Below are 16963 nucleotides of genomic sequence, written 5' to 3'. Positions count from 1 at the left end.
GTTCCCGGTATCGGGATTGCAGCCATAACAGGTTAAAAAAAACACCTTACGGAACAGTGGGGACTGTGAAGCAACACAAACATAGGCACAGACACAAGCATACACACACACGATAACATACGCACTATACACGTACACATGGATTTTGTACTGTATATATGTGGTAGTGGTGGAGTGGGGGCCTGAGGGCACACAGTCTGGATGTATGTTCATGTTTTTAATATTGTATAAACTGACTTAATTTTGCTGGACACCAGGAAGAGTAGCTGCTGTCTTTTTAGCAGCTAATGGGGATCCATAATAAATACAAATACAAATTAGGGTAATTTGCTCAATATTAGGAGTTGTGAAATAAAGTTGACATCATTACAAAGAAGATATTCTCCTATTTTCTACTGTAGGTATGTCATTCAAAATGTGTCTCATGTTGTTGCTAGCGATATTCATAAACAGTTTAAATTTAAAATATATATATTTTCCATTTATTTTATTTTCAAATATATATATTTTCGTGGCCCTCCTGCAGTACGTCCGCAGAACCCGCTTGAAAACCCCTGAGTTATATGAGTTTAGAATAAGAATGACCAACCTATTAAGTTGATGTCGCTAATTTTATTAGGTATGCAAATGTTGGTCAATTTTGTTGTCAACTAACCAACTGGTTAACAAACGGTTAAATTCGTTCCAAACACAAAAATGATGTGACCAACAGAAAATTATATACTGTGCATGGAACGAGCGTACATTTTTCATTAAGCGCTTAAAAAAACATGTGACAATAGCAAGCCTCTCGTATTATTGAACATGCAACTACAGTAATGAATTTGTGGGAAAACACTGTTCTAAAAGAAGTACCTTACGCAAACCATTTCATGTGACAGAGGTGAACATCTCCGTTGGAAACTTAGAAAGAGGGAAAATGTACATTTGAAGCAACTAGGATGAGTTGTTAATATGACTAGGATTGTGCCTTTGGTTTCTGGACAACAAAAGAAAGTTGATATGAAAACTAGTAGACATTTTTTCAGTTGCTGCTTAGCTGTTGTTGTTGTTAGCCGCTTCGTGCTGCACCTGTTTAATGACTGATGAGATTTGTAAAATTCTGACAAATTGAATACCATTAAATTATGTATTTTCTGTGGCTAATCGACTAACGGTTAACCCTTAACATCTAAATCTTATCAACTTAAAATGTTCATTAGAGTTACATAAAATCTCATTAGCTGATCATTTTATGCGCTGCTGTAAGGCTCAATTTGCATTTAGACTAGGATTAGAGTTGGTAGGCTCACCTATATTGTTTGATACTATCTTTAGAAATGCCTCATATTTGATATGTTCTGAGTAAAGCAACACTGCTAGGAGTTTTTATTATTATTATTATTTTTTTAAACATTTGAGTCATTTAGCAGACGCTCTTTTCCAGAGTGATTTACAGGAGAAATTAAGGTTAAGTGCCTTGCAAAGATGGATTTTTCACCAAGTCGACTCTGGGATTGGAACCAGCAACCTGTTGTTTACTGGCCCAACACTCTGAACCACCTTGGCAGTGCAATGGTCATTTCCATGCAGATAAGCAGAATAATTTATTACAGGTTATTGGTCAGTGGTAACACAGAACAGGAAGTGCATCATCCTGTGGGTGGGGATACACAGGAATCGAACACAATGCCTCCAGTGACTATCCTTTGAAAAATAATATTGGCAGTAAAAATAGCTGTCCTTGTGGAACATACTGAAACCGTCATCCCACCTATTAAACTCAGTGTCATATCCGGCTAGCTAGGATATGCTATTTCCCTTTATGTTTGTGTTTTCAGATGTATTTGAATATGAATACATGCTCAAAGCAGTCCTCCTGGGGAAGTTAGGATTGGAGTGCCCAGAGTCATGTATTCCTCTATAGATGACACACACCCTCTCTCTGACTTATTTCTCTGTTTGGCTGAATGAATGGGATGGAAATGGCACTCCTTTAGAAACAAACAGGGACAGGGGATTTGTGTGTTACCATGTGTTTAGAGAAGCACATTCCCTTACCATAACATACAGCACACACACGCACACACACACGGGCTGGGAAATGCCAGGGACCTCAAGATACAATATTATCACGATACTTGGGCAGTCCCTGACTAAAAAAAATCTTGGTCGACCGAGAGTCGTCCTGTTCTTTCGACCAATCAATTAGTCAAAATGTTTACATGTATTTTTCCATATATAGACAGACACCCTATGTGTTTGAATAAAATCAACTACATATGCACTGAGTTTGTCTGACGCTTTAAGCACACTGTTTGATTAAATAATTAAGATACACAAATGACTCAAAAAAAGAGTCAGATGGTCACATTGTGTTAAAAAAAAGACAGCGAGTGCCTGTGTGACTGGCAAACGTTGTTTCGCTCTCCTCCCTACTGTAGCAAAAAGGCACCGCAAGTCTGTTTTGAAGCTGCAACATCATTTTAGATATTTTAGTTTCTTACTTGCTTCTGACTGAAAAGTTCTGCTACCAAAATCTTTCATTTGTTTAGGAAAAACATTCCCTATTCCCTCAACCCTTGCTCTCTTTAAGTGAAACATGTAAGTATCGCATTCATGTGACCAATATGGCCTGACCTATAGAATATCATAATCACCTCAATAAATTGGTTATAACATACTCCGAATACAGTAATGTCGACAGCAAAATGGATGCTGGAGGATGTGAAAAAGAAACTCGAACCGGGTGAATATTGACTGGTTGTTCAGAAGGGAAAGGGGAAGTCAGATCTGTGGAAGACATTTGACGTAGTTACGGTATTAGGAATAAATAAGATGCGCTCTTAGGTCTACAGCTCGATGGCGGTATACCAATCTTTCTAATGATAACTAAATTACGACAATCAATCTATTTCCATGATTCCAACAGTTCACCCAAGAGTTCTAAATTGCAAGTCAACTTGCAATTGAAACATTTAGTTAAAAATAAGGCCTAGATTGTTTTCCGATATCGTACTGCCCTACCTGGCAGTGTGGAAATGACCTCAAATGGGTGCAGGAAATGCAGAAATTGATGAAAATTATTTTTGGTTGAAGTTGAATTGAACAGTATAAAACAATCAGAATGGAGAAAGACCCAATGAAATAACTTAGAATGTACAGTTGAAGCATAAGTTTACATACACTTAGGTTGGAGTCATTAAAACTTGTTTTTCAAACACACAACACATTTCTTGTTAACAATCTATAGTTTTGGCAACTCAGTTAGGACATCTACTATGTGCATGACACAAGTAATTTTTCCAACAATTGTTTACAGACAGATAATTTCACTTATAATTCAATGTATCACAATTCCAGTGGGTCAGAAGTTTACATACACTAAGATGACTATGCCTTCAAACAGATTGAAAAATTCCAGAAAATTATGTCATGGCTTTGGAAGCTTCTGATAGGGTAATTGACATAATTTGAGTCAATTGGAGGTGTACCTGTGGATGTATTTCAAGGCCTACCTTCAAACTCAGTGCCTCTTTGCTTGGCATCATGGGAAAATCAAAAGAAATCAGCCAAGACCTCAGAAAACAAATTGTAGACCTCCACAAGTCTGGTTCATCCTTGGGAGCAATTTCCAAACGCCTGAAGGTACCACGTTTATCTGTACAAACAATAGTATGCAAGTATAAACACCATGGGATCACGCACCTGCCGTACCACTCAGGAAGGAGAAGTGTTCTGTTTTCTAGAGAAGAACGTATTTTGGTGCAAAATGTGCAAATCAATCCCAGAACAACAGCAAAGGACCCTGTGAAGATGCTGGAGGAAACAGGTACAAAAGTATCTATATCCACAGTAAAACGAGTCCTATATTGACATAACCTGAAAGTCCGCTCAGCAAGGAAGAAGCCACTGCTCCAAAACCGCCATAAAAAAGCCAGACTATGGTTTGCAAATGCACATGGGGACAAAGATCTTAGTTTTTGGAGAAGTCTCATGAAACAAAAATAGAAATGTTCAGCCATAATGACCATCGTTATGTTTGGAGGAAAAAGGGGGAGGCTTGCAAGCCGAAGAACACCATCCCATCCGTGAAGCACGGGGGTGGCAGCATCATGTTGTGGGGTGCTTTGATGCAGGAGGGACTGGTGCACTTCACAAAATAGATGGCATCATGACGAAGGAACATTATGTGGATATATTGAAGCAACATCTCAAGACATCAGTCAGAAAGTCAAAGCTTGGTAGCAAATGGGTCTTCCAAATGGACAATGACCCCAAGCATACTTCCAAAGTTGTGGCAAAATGGCTTAAGGAAAACAAAGTCAAGGTATTGGAGTGGCCATCACAAAGCCCTGACCTCAATCCTATAGAAAAAGTGTGTGCGAGCAAGGAGGCCTACAAACCTGACTCAGTTACTCCAGCTCTGTCAGGTGGAATGGGACAAAATTCACCCAACTTATTGTGGGAAGCTTGTGGAAGGCTACCTGAAACGTTTGACCCAAGTTAAACAATTTAAAGGCAATGCTACCAAACACTAATTGAGTGTATGTAAACCTCTGACCCACTGGGAATGTGATGAAAGAAATGAAAGCTGAAATAATTCTCTCTACTACTATTCTGAAATGTCACATTCTTAAAATAAAGTGGGGATCCTAACTGACCTAAGACAGAGCATTTTTAAAAGGATTAAAAGTCAGGAATTGTGAAACTGAGTTTAAATATATTTGGCTAAGGTGTATGTAAACTTCCGACTTCAACTGTAGGTCCTGAATGGCTGGAAGCTTGGCTCCAGTGATGTACTGAGCTGTATGCACTACCCTCTGTAGCGCCTTTCGGTCAGATGCCGAGCAGTTGCCATTTCAGGCGGTGATGCAACCGGTCAGAATGCTCTCAATGGTGCAGCTGTAGAACGTTTTGAAGATCTGGGGACCCATGCCAAATATTTTCAGTCTCCTGAGGGGGGAAAGGTGTTGTCGTGCCCTCTTCTCGACTGTCTTGGTATGTTTGGACCATAATAGTTTGTTGGTGATCAGGACACCAAGGAACTTGAAACTCTCGACCCGCTCCAATACAGCCCCGTCGATGTTAATGGGGGCCCGTTCGGCCCGTCTTTTCCTGTAGTCCACGATCAGCTCCTTTGTCTTGCTCACATCGAGGGAGAGGTTGTTGTCCTGGCAAAACACTCCCAGGTCTCTGACCTCCCAACGAGGCTGTCTCATTGTTGTCTGTGATCAGGCCTTCCACTGTTGAGTCATCAGCAAACTTAATGATGGTGTTGGGAGTCGTGTTTGGCCACGCAGTCTTTGGTGAATAGGGAGTACAGGAGGTGACTATGGACACACTGCTGAGGGGCCCCTGTGTTGAGGGTCAGTGTGGCAGATGTGTTGTTGCCTTCCTGGGGGTGGCCCATCAGTAAGTCCAAAATCCAGTTGCAGAGGGAGGTGTTTAGTCCCAGGGTCCTTAGCTTAGTGATGAGCTTCGTGGGCACTATGGTGTTGAACACTGAGCTGTAGTCAATGAACAGCATTCTCACACAGGTGTTCCTTTTGTCCAGGTCGGAAAAGGAAGTGTGGAGTGCGATAGAGATTGCGTCGTCTGTGGATCTCTTGGGTCGGTATGCGAATTGGAGTGGGTCTAGGGTATGCTGGAGGATGCTGTTGATGTGAGCCATGATTAGCCTTTTAAAGAACTTCATGGCTACCGACGTGAGTGTTACAGGGCGGTAATCATTTAGGAAGGTTACCTTCGCTTCCTTGGGCACAGGAACTATGGTGGTCTGCTTGAAACATGTAGGTATTAGAGACTACAGGTCAGGTCAGGGAGAGGTTGAAAATGTCAGTGAAGACACTTGCCAGTTGGTCCGCGCATGCTTTGAGTACACGTCCTGGTAATCTGTCTGGCCCCGTGGCTTTGTGAAAGATGACTTGTTTAAAGGTCTTGCTCACATTGGCTACAAAGAGCGTTACACACAGTCGCCCAGAACAGCTGGTGTTCTCATGCATGCTTCAGTGTTGTTTGCCTCGAAGCGAGCATAAAAGGCATTTAGCTCGTCTGGTAGGCTCGCGTCACTGGGCAGCTCGCGTCTGGGTTTCCCTTTGTAGTCTGTAATAGTTTTCAAACCCTGCCACATCTGACGAGAGTCAGAGCCGGTGTAGTAGGATTCAATCTTAATCCTGTATTGATGCTTTGCTTGTTTGATTGTTCGTCTGAGGGCATAGCAGAATTTATTAAAAGCGTCCGGATTAGTGTCACGCTCCTTGAAAGCGATAGCTCTAGCCTTTAGCTCGATGTGGATGTTGCCTGTAATCCATGGCTTCTGGTTGGGCTATGTATGCACGGTCACTGTGGGGACGACGTTGTCGATGCACTTATTGATGAAACCGACGACTGAGGTGGTGTACTCCTCAATGCCATTGGATGAATCCGGGAACATATTCCAGTCTGTGCTAGCAAAACAGTCTTGTAGCGTAGCATCCGTGTCATCTGACCACTTCCGAATTGAGCCAGTTATTGGTACTTTCTGCTTTAGTTTTTGCTTGTAAGCAGGAATGAGGAGGATCGAATTATGGTCAGATTTGCCAAATGGAGGGCAGGGGCGAGTTTTGGATGCATCGCTGTGTCTAGAGTTTTTTTTCCTCTGGTTGCACATGTGACATGCAGGTAGAAATGAGGTAAAAGAGATTTAAGTTTGCCTGCATCAAAGTCCACGGCTGCTAGGAGCGCCGCTTCTGGATGAGCATTTTCTTGTTTGTTTATGGCCTTATACAGTTGGTTGAGTGCGGTCTTAGTGCCAGCAGTGGGTGTTTACCCACTCGCCTACGAATTCTCTGAAGGCCTCTGCTCCCTTTATCTTTGTCTTTTGTTCACGCAAATGATGGGGATTTGGGCCTGTTCCCGAGAAAGCAGTATATAATTCGCGTCAGACTTGTTCAAGGAAAAAGCTTCTTCCAGTTCGAGGTCAGGATTAATGATTCACTTCACTTCTCATTCCTAACTCACAATATTGAACTAACTTGTTATAGTATTTAGTAATTCAAATCGTGTTCTGATGTCCAGAAGTTATTTTCAGACATAATAGACGGTACCAGCAACATTATGTACAAAATAAGTAAAAAAAGAAGTTACAAACAACACAAAAAAACAAACAAAATAGCACAGTTGGTTAGGAGCATGTAAAATGTCAGCCATCCTCTCCGGCGCCATTCAACATCACATGCACACTACGCACAGGAAGCAGCAACAACGTCATCACGTCATCTAAATACATGGCAAACATTGGATGAAGATAACATTTCAATATCTTTGGCTGTGAGTGATTGGGGAAAAAATCGTCCTCATCAACAATTATTTGAATAGCTCAATAGATGTTTTGTGCAAAGATGATGACTAAACGACAGTACAGGGACAAAGTGGAGTCGCAACTCAATGGCTGAGACACAAGACAAATGTGGCTGGGACTCCAGACAATCATATATATAAAGGGTAAGCCAGCCATGTCACGGACACCGATGCCTTGCTCCCGGACAATTAACTTCTTGGATATAGGGGGCGCTCTTTTAATTTATGGATAAAAAAACGTGCCCAGTTTTAAGCGCAACATTTTGTCACGAAAAGATGCTCGACTATGCATATAATTGGCAGCTTTGGAAAGAAAACACTCTAAGGTTTCCAAAACTGCAAAGATATTATCTGTGAGTGCCACAGAACTCATGCTACAGGCGAAACCAAGATGAAACTTCAACCAGGAAATGGGCTGAATTTTTGAAGCTCTGTTTTCCATTGTCTCCTTATATGGCTGTGAATGCGCCGGGAATGAGCCTGCCCTTTCTATAGTTTCTCCAAGGTGTCTGCAGCATTGTGACGTATTTGTAGGCATATCATTGGAAGATTGGCCATAAGAGACTACATTTACCAGGGGTCCGCCCGGTGTCCTTTGTCTAAATTGGTGCGTAATCTACAAGCTGCACGCAGTCATCCAGTGATTGAGAGGAGAGAGGAGGCTTTCAACGAACGATATATCATGAAGAGATATGTGAAAAACACCTTGGATTGATTCTAAACAACATTTACCATGTTTCAGTCGATATTATGGAGTTAATTTGGAAAAAAGTTTGGCGTTTTGAAGACTGAATTTTTTTTTTTTTTTTGGTAGCCAAACGTGACGCACCAAACGGAGCAATTTCTCCTAAACAAATAATCTGTCAGGAAAAACTGAGCATTTGCTATCTAACTGAGAGTCTCCTCATTGAAAACATCTGAAGTTCTTCAAAGGTAATGATTTTATTTGAATGATTTTCTGGTTTTTGTGAAAATGTTGCTTGCTGATGCTAACGCTAAATGCTACGCTAGCTGCGCTAGCTGTTACACAAATGCTTGTTTTGCTATGGTTGAGAAGCATATTTTGAAAATCTAAGATGACAGTGTTGTTAACAAAAGGCTAAGCTTGAGAGCTAGCATATTAATTTCATTTCATTTGCGATTTTCATGAATAGTTAACGTTGTGTTATGCTAATGAGCTGTGGGGATAATTACACTCCTGGATACAGGTTTTTTTCGTAGCTAAACGTGACGCACCAAACGGAGCGATTTCTCCTAAACAAATAATCTTTCAGGAAAAACTGAGCATTTGCTATCTAACTGAGAGTCTCCTCATTGAAAACATCTGAAGTTCTTCAAAGGTAAATGATTTTATTTGAATGATTTTCTGGTTTTTGTGAAAATGTTGCCTGCTGATGCTAACGCTAAATGCTATGTTAGCTGCGCTAGCTGTTACACAAATGCTTGTTTTGCTATGGTTGAGAAGCATATTTTGAAAATCTGAGATGACAGTGTTGTTAACAAAAGGCTAAGCTTGAGAGCTAGCATATTAATTTCATTTCATTTGCGATTTTCATGAATAGTTAACGTTGCGTTATGGTAATGAGCTTGAGGCTGTATTCACGATCCCGGATCCGGGATGGCTCGACGCAAGAAGTTAAACACCTTCTTCGCCCGCTTCGAGGAAAACCCAGAGCATGTGCAGACCAGCTGGCTGAAGTGTACATGGACATATTCAATCTCTCCCTCTCCCTACACCCTAGACCACTTGTGTCAAACTCATTCCTCGGGGAGGCCGAGTGTCTGCGGGTTTTCGCTCCTCCCTTGTACTTGATTGATGAATTAAGGTCATGTATTAGTAAGTAACTCCCCTCACCTGGTTGTTTAAGTCTTAATTAAAAGGAAAAAACAAAAACCAGCAGACATGAGGCCCTTCAAGGAATGTGTTTGACAGCCCTGCCCTAGACCCACTACAATTTGCATACCACCCCAACAGATCCAGGGATGACGCAACCGCCATCACACTGCACACCACCCTATCCCATCTGGACAAGAGGAATACCTATGTAAGAATGCTGTTCATCGACTACAGCTCAGCCTTCAACATAATAGCGCCGTCCAAGCTCATCACAATGCTTGTGCCCTGGGTCTGACAACAGTGGTAGACCTGATTACCAACAGCATAGAGAGACAGCATACAGAGAGAAGGAGAGGGCCCTGGCAGAGTGGCGCCAGGAAAATAACCTCTCCTTTTAAAGGTCAACAAATGAAGGATCTGATCCTGGACTTCAGGATACAGCAGAGAGAGCACGCCCCCATCCACATCGACAGAGCCGCAGTTGACAGGGTGAAAAGCTTTTAAGTTCCTCGGTGTGCACATCCCAGACAACCTGAAGTGGTCCATCCACACAGACAATGTGAAGAAGACACAATAGCGCCTCTTCAATCTAAGGAGGCTAACCCTATTACAGGGGCCGAGTCACTGGCTTATTGGTGCTCTTTCATGCCGTCCTTAGGAGGGGTGCGTCACTTGAGTGGATTGAGTCACTGATGTGATCTTCCTGTCTGGGTTGTGCCATGGGGGAGATCTTTGTGGGCTATACTCGGCCTTGTCTCAGGATGGTAAGTTGGTGGTTGAAGATATCCCTCTAGTGGTATGGGGGCTGTGCTTTGGCAAAGTGGGTGGGGTTATATCCTTCCTGTTTGGCCCTGTCCGGGGGTATCATCGGATGGGGCCACAGTGTCTCCTGACCCCTCCTGTCTCAGCCTCCCGTATTTATGCTGCAGTAGTTTGTGTCGGGGGACTAGGGTCAGTTTGTTATATCTGGAGTACTTCTCCTGTCTTATCTGGTGTCCTGTGTGAATTTAAGTATGCTCTCTCTAATTCTCTTTTTCTCCTGGAGGACCTGAGCCCTAGGACCATGCCTCAGGACTACCTGGCATGATGACTCCTTGCTGTCCCCAGTCCACCTGGCTGTGCTGCTGCTCCAGTTTCAACTGTTCTGTCTACGGCTATGGAATCCTGACCTGTTCACCGGACGTGCTACCTGTCCCAGACCTGCTGTTTTCAACTCTCTAGAGACAGCAGTAGTGGTAGAGATACTCTTAATGATCGGATATGAAAAGCCAACTGACATTTATTCCTGAGGTGCTGACTTGCTGCACCCTCGACAACTACTGTGATTATTATTATTTGACCATGCTGGTCATTTATGAACATTTGAACATCTTGGCCATGTTCTGTTATAATCTCCACCCGGCACAGCCAGAAGAGGACTGGCCACCCCTCATAGCCTGGTTCCTCTCTAGGTTTCTTCCTAGGTTTTGGCCTTTCTAGGGAATTTTTCCTAGCCACCGTGCTTCTACACCTGCATTGCTTGCTGTTTGGTGTTTTAGGCTGGGTTTCTGTACAGCACTTTGAGATGTACGAAGGGCAATATAATGAATTTTTTTTTTTATCCATTTGATTTGAAGAAATTCGTCTCAGACCCTAAGACCCTCACAAACTTCACCGGCTGGTACGACAGTTGTACCATCCACAACCTCAAGGCGCTACAGAGGGTGGTGCGGTCAACCCAGCGCATCACCTTGGGCACACTGCCTACCTTCCCATGATGGAAAATATTCACTTTAAAGTAAAAATACTTTAAAGTACTACTTAAGTAGTTTTTGGGGGTATCTGTACTTTACTTTTTATTTTTTTGACAACTTTTACTTTCCTACATTCCTAAAGAATATTATGTACTTTTTATTCCATACATTTTCCCTGACACCCAGAAGTACTAGTTACAATTTGAATGCTTAGCAGTACAGGAAAAGGGTCCAATTCACACACCTATCAAGAGAACGTCCCTAGCTATCCCTACTGCCTCTGATCTAGTGGATTCACTAAACATAAATGCTTCCTTTGTAAATGTCTGAGTGTTGGAGTGTGCCCTTGACTGTCAAAAAAAGTTATATAAAAGGAAATTGTGCCATCTGGTTTGCTAAAAATAATGAATTGTATGTATAGCATTTACTTGAACTTTGTACTTTTACTCAAGTATGAAATACTTTTCCCACCACTGTAGTTTAGTACATTTAAAATCGGATACTTTTACTTAAGTAGTATTTTACTGGGTTACTTCACTTACCCTGAGTAATTTTATATTAAGGTATCTTTACTTTTACTCAAGTATAACAATTGAGAACTTTTTCCACCTCTACTGCCTTCCAGGACATCTACAGCACCTTGTGTCACAGGAAGGCCAAGAAAATCATCAAGGACCTCAGCCACCCGAGCCACGGCCTGTTCACCCCGCTACCATCTAGAAGGCGGAGAGAGTAAAGGTGCATCACAAAGGTGTCCGAGAGACAGAAGCTATTTTTCAATCTCCAGGCCATCAGACTGTTAAATAGTAATCACTAGACGGCCTCAGCCCAGTACCTTCCCTGAATTTGGTCACTGTTGTTAGCCAGCTACCACCCGGTACTCTACCCTGCACCTTAGAGAGTGCTGCCCTACAGTACTTACATAGTCATCAAACGTTTCGGGTAGCCTTCCACAAGCTTCCCACAATAAATTGGCAGGGACACACGCGCGCACACACTCACGCTACTGTAGTGACACTCAGTACTTTATCATAGAAAGATTAGGCTCAATGAAGGAAAATTTCTCAGATATGAAACCTCGGGCTATTAGGGAAACACAGACAAGAAAACCATAGCAACAAAAGCAGTGGAAATAGACACAAACTGTAAGAACACATTGACCCTATCCAACCAGTGGAGTAGGGTGTGTAAGCCACACATATCCTATACAATTCCATATGTAATTATATAGTACAAGCTACAAAACATGGACCTTGCACATCTGACCTATCTAAATACAGTTGTGTATTCGTACTATGTAAAAACACATTTAACATTGGATGGTCTAGATTAGAATCTAGATTACATTGTTCTGTTAATCATTGTAACCCAACGGAGGCTTTACAATGCCACTAGCCTAGGAAAAGAAATCCATGGTCCTTCCATAGGAGAACCATGGAAGAGCAGAGGAGCTTCGCAGCACTGACTAACTTGAGGGGCAGTAGAGACTCACTTTCGGTAGAAAGATATCACCCCTCTGAAACAACGGCTGGTGTGAATGGAAGCCAAGCACACACACAGACCGACATGCACATGAAATATGACAAATTCACATATACTCAAGAAAGAGAGGGAGGGAGGAAGAGATCCAGCAAAGATGAGGTAGAATAAAAATAAAAGACTGACAGACTTTTGTGAAGATAATCTCTGAGGGATAGGATGTGGAAGAGAGAGAGAGCAACCCTACCTTCCAGGTGATTTAGGCCTACTGAAAATCCTAATAACTGTCTAAATAACTCAAACAGTTTGTCCCTTGTAAATTAGAAAAAGAGTAAACAAAAGAGTAGGCATACAGTCATGAATGGCCTCACCTCATAAGTAATACCATTCACTACCCTGCAGGTAAAGTACTATACATTTGTCATTGTCCCTACCTTACAGGTGAAATAGTAGTAGGAAACGTTCAGGGCCAGTAGGGCCTGCAGGCCGGCTGGTTTGGGGTAGGAATCCTGAAGGAGAAGCCCATGTTCCTGAGTGCAGAAGAAAGTCACCACCGGCACATCCTCCTGAACGAGACAGCAAATACATGCTATAGGTTAGATACTTTAGTTCATAGCAAAGTGGACTCAGAACATATCAGATACATACTGAACATATCCACACATACGTATTCAGTGTTTTACCTAGGATTTTTTTCAGCAGCGGTGGCAAAGGAAAAGGGAGGAGTTGGGAACGCCCCGCGGGATATTTTGTCATTTTTTATATCGACTGTGAGAAAGTCATTTGTGGTGACTTTTTAAAAGGACATTCTACTGCATGAAAAGTAAATTATGTTGACGCCATCTGAAATATAACCGATGCACGCACGCCTCTGCACTGATCTTAAAGTGTAAAACCTCTAACTGTGATCATAACTTTGACTTTATAGCACTCCCAGAAGGCATGGATAAAATAGTCATTGTTTAACACAATGACCCTGAATTTGTGAACTTTGTCTTGTGTAATAAATTCTGTACATACATTTTTACTGAATTAAGCGTACATTTTCATAATTTTGTTAGTTATGCTCCAACCCTCCCTCCATCTTGTACCAATATCAGTTATTTTTAGGTCCTGGTTCGAATAGTTTACGTTCCCTCAACATTGCTTTTATGTCCAAAAGATTGCAGATCGAAATTTTGTGAAATCAAATGCGCCGAATACAACAAGTGTAGATCTTACTGTGAAATGCTGGCAAGTCAGTTAACAAGAACCATAGTCCCTGTGCCCATGAACACTAAGGCAACATGCCAAAATGACTACAGACCAGTAGCGCTCACGTCCGTAGCCATGAAGTGCTTTGAAAGGCTGGTCATGGCTCACATTAACACCATTATCCCAGAAACCCTAGACCCACTCCAATTTGCATACCGCTCAAACAGATCCAAAGATGATGCAATCTCTATTGCACTCCACACTGCCCTCTCCCAATTGGACAAAAGGAACACTTATGTGAGAATGCTATTCATTGACTACAGCTCAGCGTTCAAACCATAGCACCCTCAAAGCTCATCACTAAGCTAAGGATCCCGGGACTAAACACCTTCCTCTGCAACCGGATCCTGGACTTCCTGACAAGCCGCCCCCAGGTGGTAAGGGTAGGTAGCAACACATCCGCCATGCTGATCCTCAACAGTGGAGCACCTCAGGGGTACGTGCTCAGTCCCCGCCTGTACTCCCTGTTCACCAACGACTGCGTGGCCAGGCACGACTCCAACACCATCATTAAGTTTGCAGAAGACACACCAGTGGTAGGCCTGATCACCGACAACGACGAGACAGCCTATAGGGAGGAGGTCAGAGACCTAGCCAGGTGGTGCCAGAACAACAACCTATCCCTCAACATAAGCAAGACAAAGGAGATGATTGTGGACTACAGGAAAAGGAGGACCGAGCACGCCCCCATTCTCATCGATGGGGCTGTAGTGGAGCAGCTTGAGAGCTTCAAGTTCCTTGGTGTCCAAATCACCAACAAACTAGAAATTCACACCAAGACAGTCGTGAAGAGGGCACGACAAAGCCTATTCACGATCAGGAAAATAAAAAGATTTGGCATGAGTCCTCAGATCCTCAAAAGGTTGTACAGCTGCAACATTGAAAGCCAGTCAGGACTGGTTGCATCAATGCCTGGTACAGCAACTGCACGGCCTCAGACCGCAAGGCACGTGCGTATGGCCCAATGCGTATGGCCCAGTACATCACTGGGGCTAAGCTGCCTGCCATCCAGGACCTCTATATCAGGTGGTGTCAGAGGAAGGCCCTAAACATTGTCAAAGACCCCAGCCACCCCAATCATAGACTGTTCTCTCTACTACCACATGGCAAGCAGTACCTGAGCGCCAAGTCTAGGACCAAAAGGCCTGTTTAAAGGTCTTACTCACATTGGCTATCGCGAGCGTGATCACACAGTCGTTCGGAACAGCTGATGCTCTCATGCCTGCTTCAGTGTTGCTTACCTCAAAGCCGCATAAAATAAATGTAGCTTGTCTGGTAGGCTCTTGTCACAGGGCAGCTCGCGGCTGTAATTCCCTTTGCAGTCCGTAATAGTTTGCAAGCCCTGCCACATCCGACGAGCGTTGGAGACGATGTAGTAGAATTCAATCTTAGTCCTGTATTGGCGCTTTGCCTGTTTGATGGAGGGCATAGCGGGATATGTTATAAGCGTCCGGGTTAGAGTCCCGCTCCTTGAAAGCGGCAGTTCTTTAGCTCAGTGTGGATGTTGCCTGTAATCCATGGCTTCTGGTTGGGGTATGTACGTACGGACACTGTGATAACAACGTCATCAATGTATTTATTGATGAAGCCAGTGACTGAAGAATCCCGGAACATATTCAAGTCTGTGCTAGCAAAACAGTCCTGTAGCTTAGCATCTGCATTATCTGACCACTTCTGTATTGAGCGAATCACTGGTACTTCCAGCTTTAGTTTTTGCTTATAATCAGAATAGAGTTATGGTCAAATGGTGAGTGAGGGAGAGCTTTTTACGCATCTCTGTGTGTGGAGTAAAAGTGGTCCAGAGTTTTTTTTTTCTTCCTTCTGGTTGCACATGTAACATGCTGGTAGAAATGAGGTAAAACAGATTTAAGTTTCCTGCATTAAAGTCCCTGGCCACTAGGCGTGGATGAGCATTTTCTTGTTTGCTTATGGCCTTATACAGCTCGTTGAGTGCGGTCTTAGTAACAGCATTGGTTTGTGGTGGTAAATAGACAGCTACAAAAAATATAGATAAACTCTCTTGGTAAATAGTGTGGTCTACAGCTTATCATGAGATACTCTACCTCAGGTGAGCAAAACCTTGAGACTTCCTTAATATTAGATTTCGTGCACCAGCTATTATGGACAAATAGACACAGACCGCCACCCCTTGTCTTACCGGAAACAGCTGTTCGATCTTGCTGATGCATGGAAAACCCAGCCAGCTGTATGTTATCCATGTTGTCCTTCAGCCACGGCTCGGTGAAACATAAGATATTACATTTTTTAGCGTCAGTTGTTAGGATAGTCTTCATCAGAGCTCATCCAGTTTATTATCCAATGACTGCATGTTGGCTAATAGTATGCAAGGTAGTGGCGAGTTACCCACTCACCGTCGGATTCTTCCAAGGCACCCCGACCTATGTCCCCTACATCTCTGTCCCTTTTTCATCCAAATGATGGGGATTTGGGCCTTGTCCGGTGCCTGAAGTAAATCCTTTGCGGTCGACTCGTTAAAGAATCTTCGTCCAATACGAGGTGTGAGTGGTCGCTGTTCTGATATCCAGAAGCTATTTTCGGTCACAAGGGACAGTGGCAGAAACATTATGTACAAAATAAGTTACAAGTAACGCAAAAAAACACAATTGATTAGGAGCCCGTAAAACGGTAGCCATCTCCACCGGTGCCATTAGAATGTGCTGTTATTGTGAAGTGGAAACATCTAGAAGCAACAACACCTCAGCCGTGAAGTCGTAGGCCACACAAGCTCACTGAACGGGACCGCCGAGCGCGCAAAAATCGTCTCTCCTCAGTTGCAACACTCACTACGAGTTCCAAACTGCCTCTGGATCAACGTCAACACAAAAACTGTTTGCCGGGAGCATAATGAAATGGGTTTCTGTGGCCGAGCAGCTTCACACATGCCTAAGATTACCATGCGCAATGCAAAGCGTCGGCTGAAGTGGTGTACAGCTTGCCGCCATTGGACTCCGGAGCAGTGAAAACGCGTTCTCTGGAGTGATGAATCACACTTCACCATCTGGCAGTCAGACGGACGAATCTGGGTTTGGCGGATGCCCCCGCACGACTCTGTACCGGTACCCCCTGTATATAGTTTCGCTATTGTTATTTTACTGCTGTTCTTTAACTACTTTTTACAAATAAGAAATACAAATATTTTTTAAACTGCCTTGTTGGTTAGGGGCATGTATGTAAGCATTTCCCTGTAAGGTCTACTGGTCTGTTGTATTCGGCGCATGTGACTAATAAAATGTGATTTGATCTGTAAAGGAATAATAGTCTGGGACTGTTTTTAATAGTTCGGCCTAGGCCTCTTAGTTCCAGTGAAGGTAAATCTTAA

Source organism: Oncorhynchus tshawytscha, linkage group LG25 (assembly GCF_018296145.1).
Source record: "Oncorhynchus tshawytscha isolate Ot180627B linkage group LG25, Otsh_v2.0, whole genome shotgun sequence".
NCBI classification, from domain to species: Eukaryota; Metazoa; Chordata; class Actinopteri; order Salmoniformes; family Salmonidae; genus Oncorhynchus; species Oncorhynchus tshawytscha.
This window is presented reverse-complemented; position numbering follows the sequence as displayed.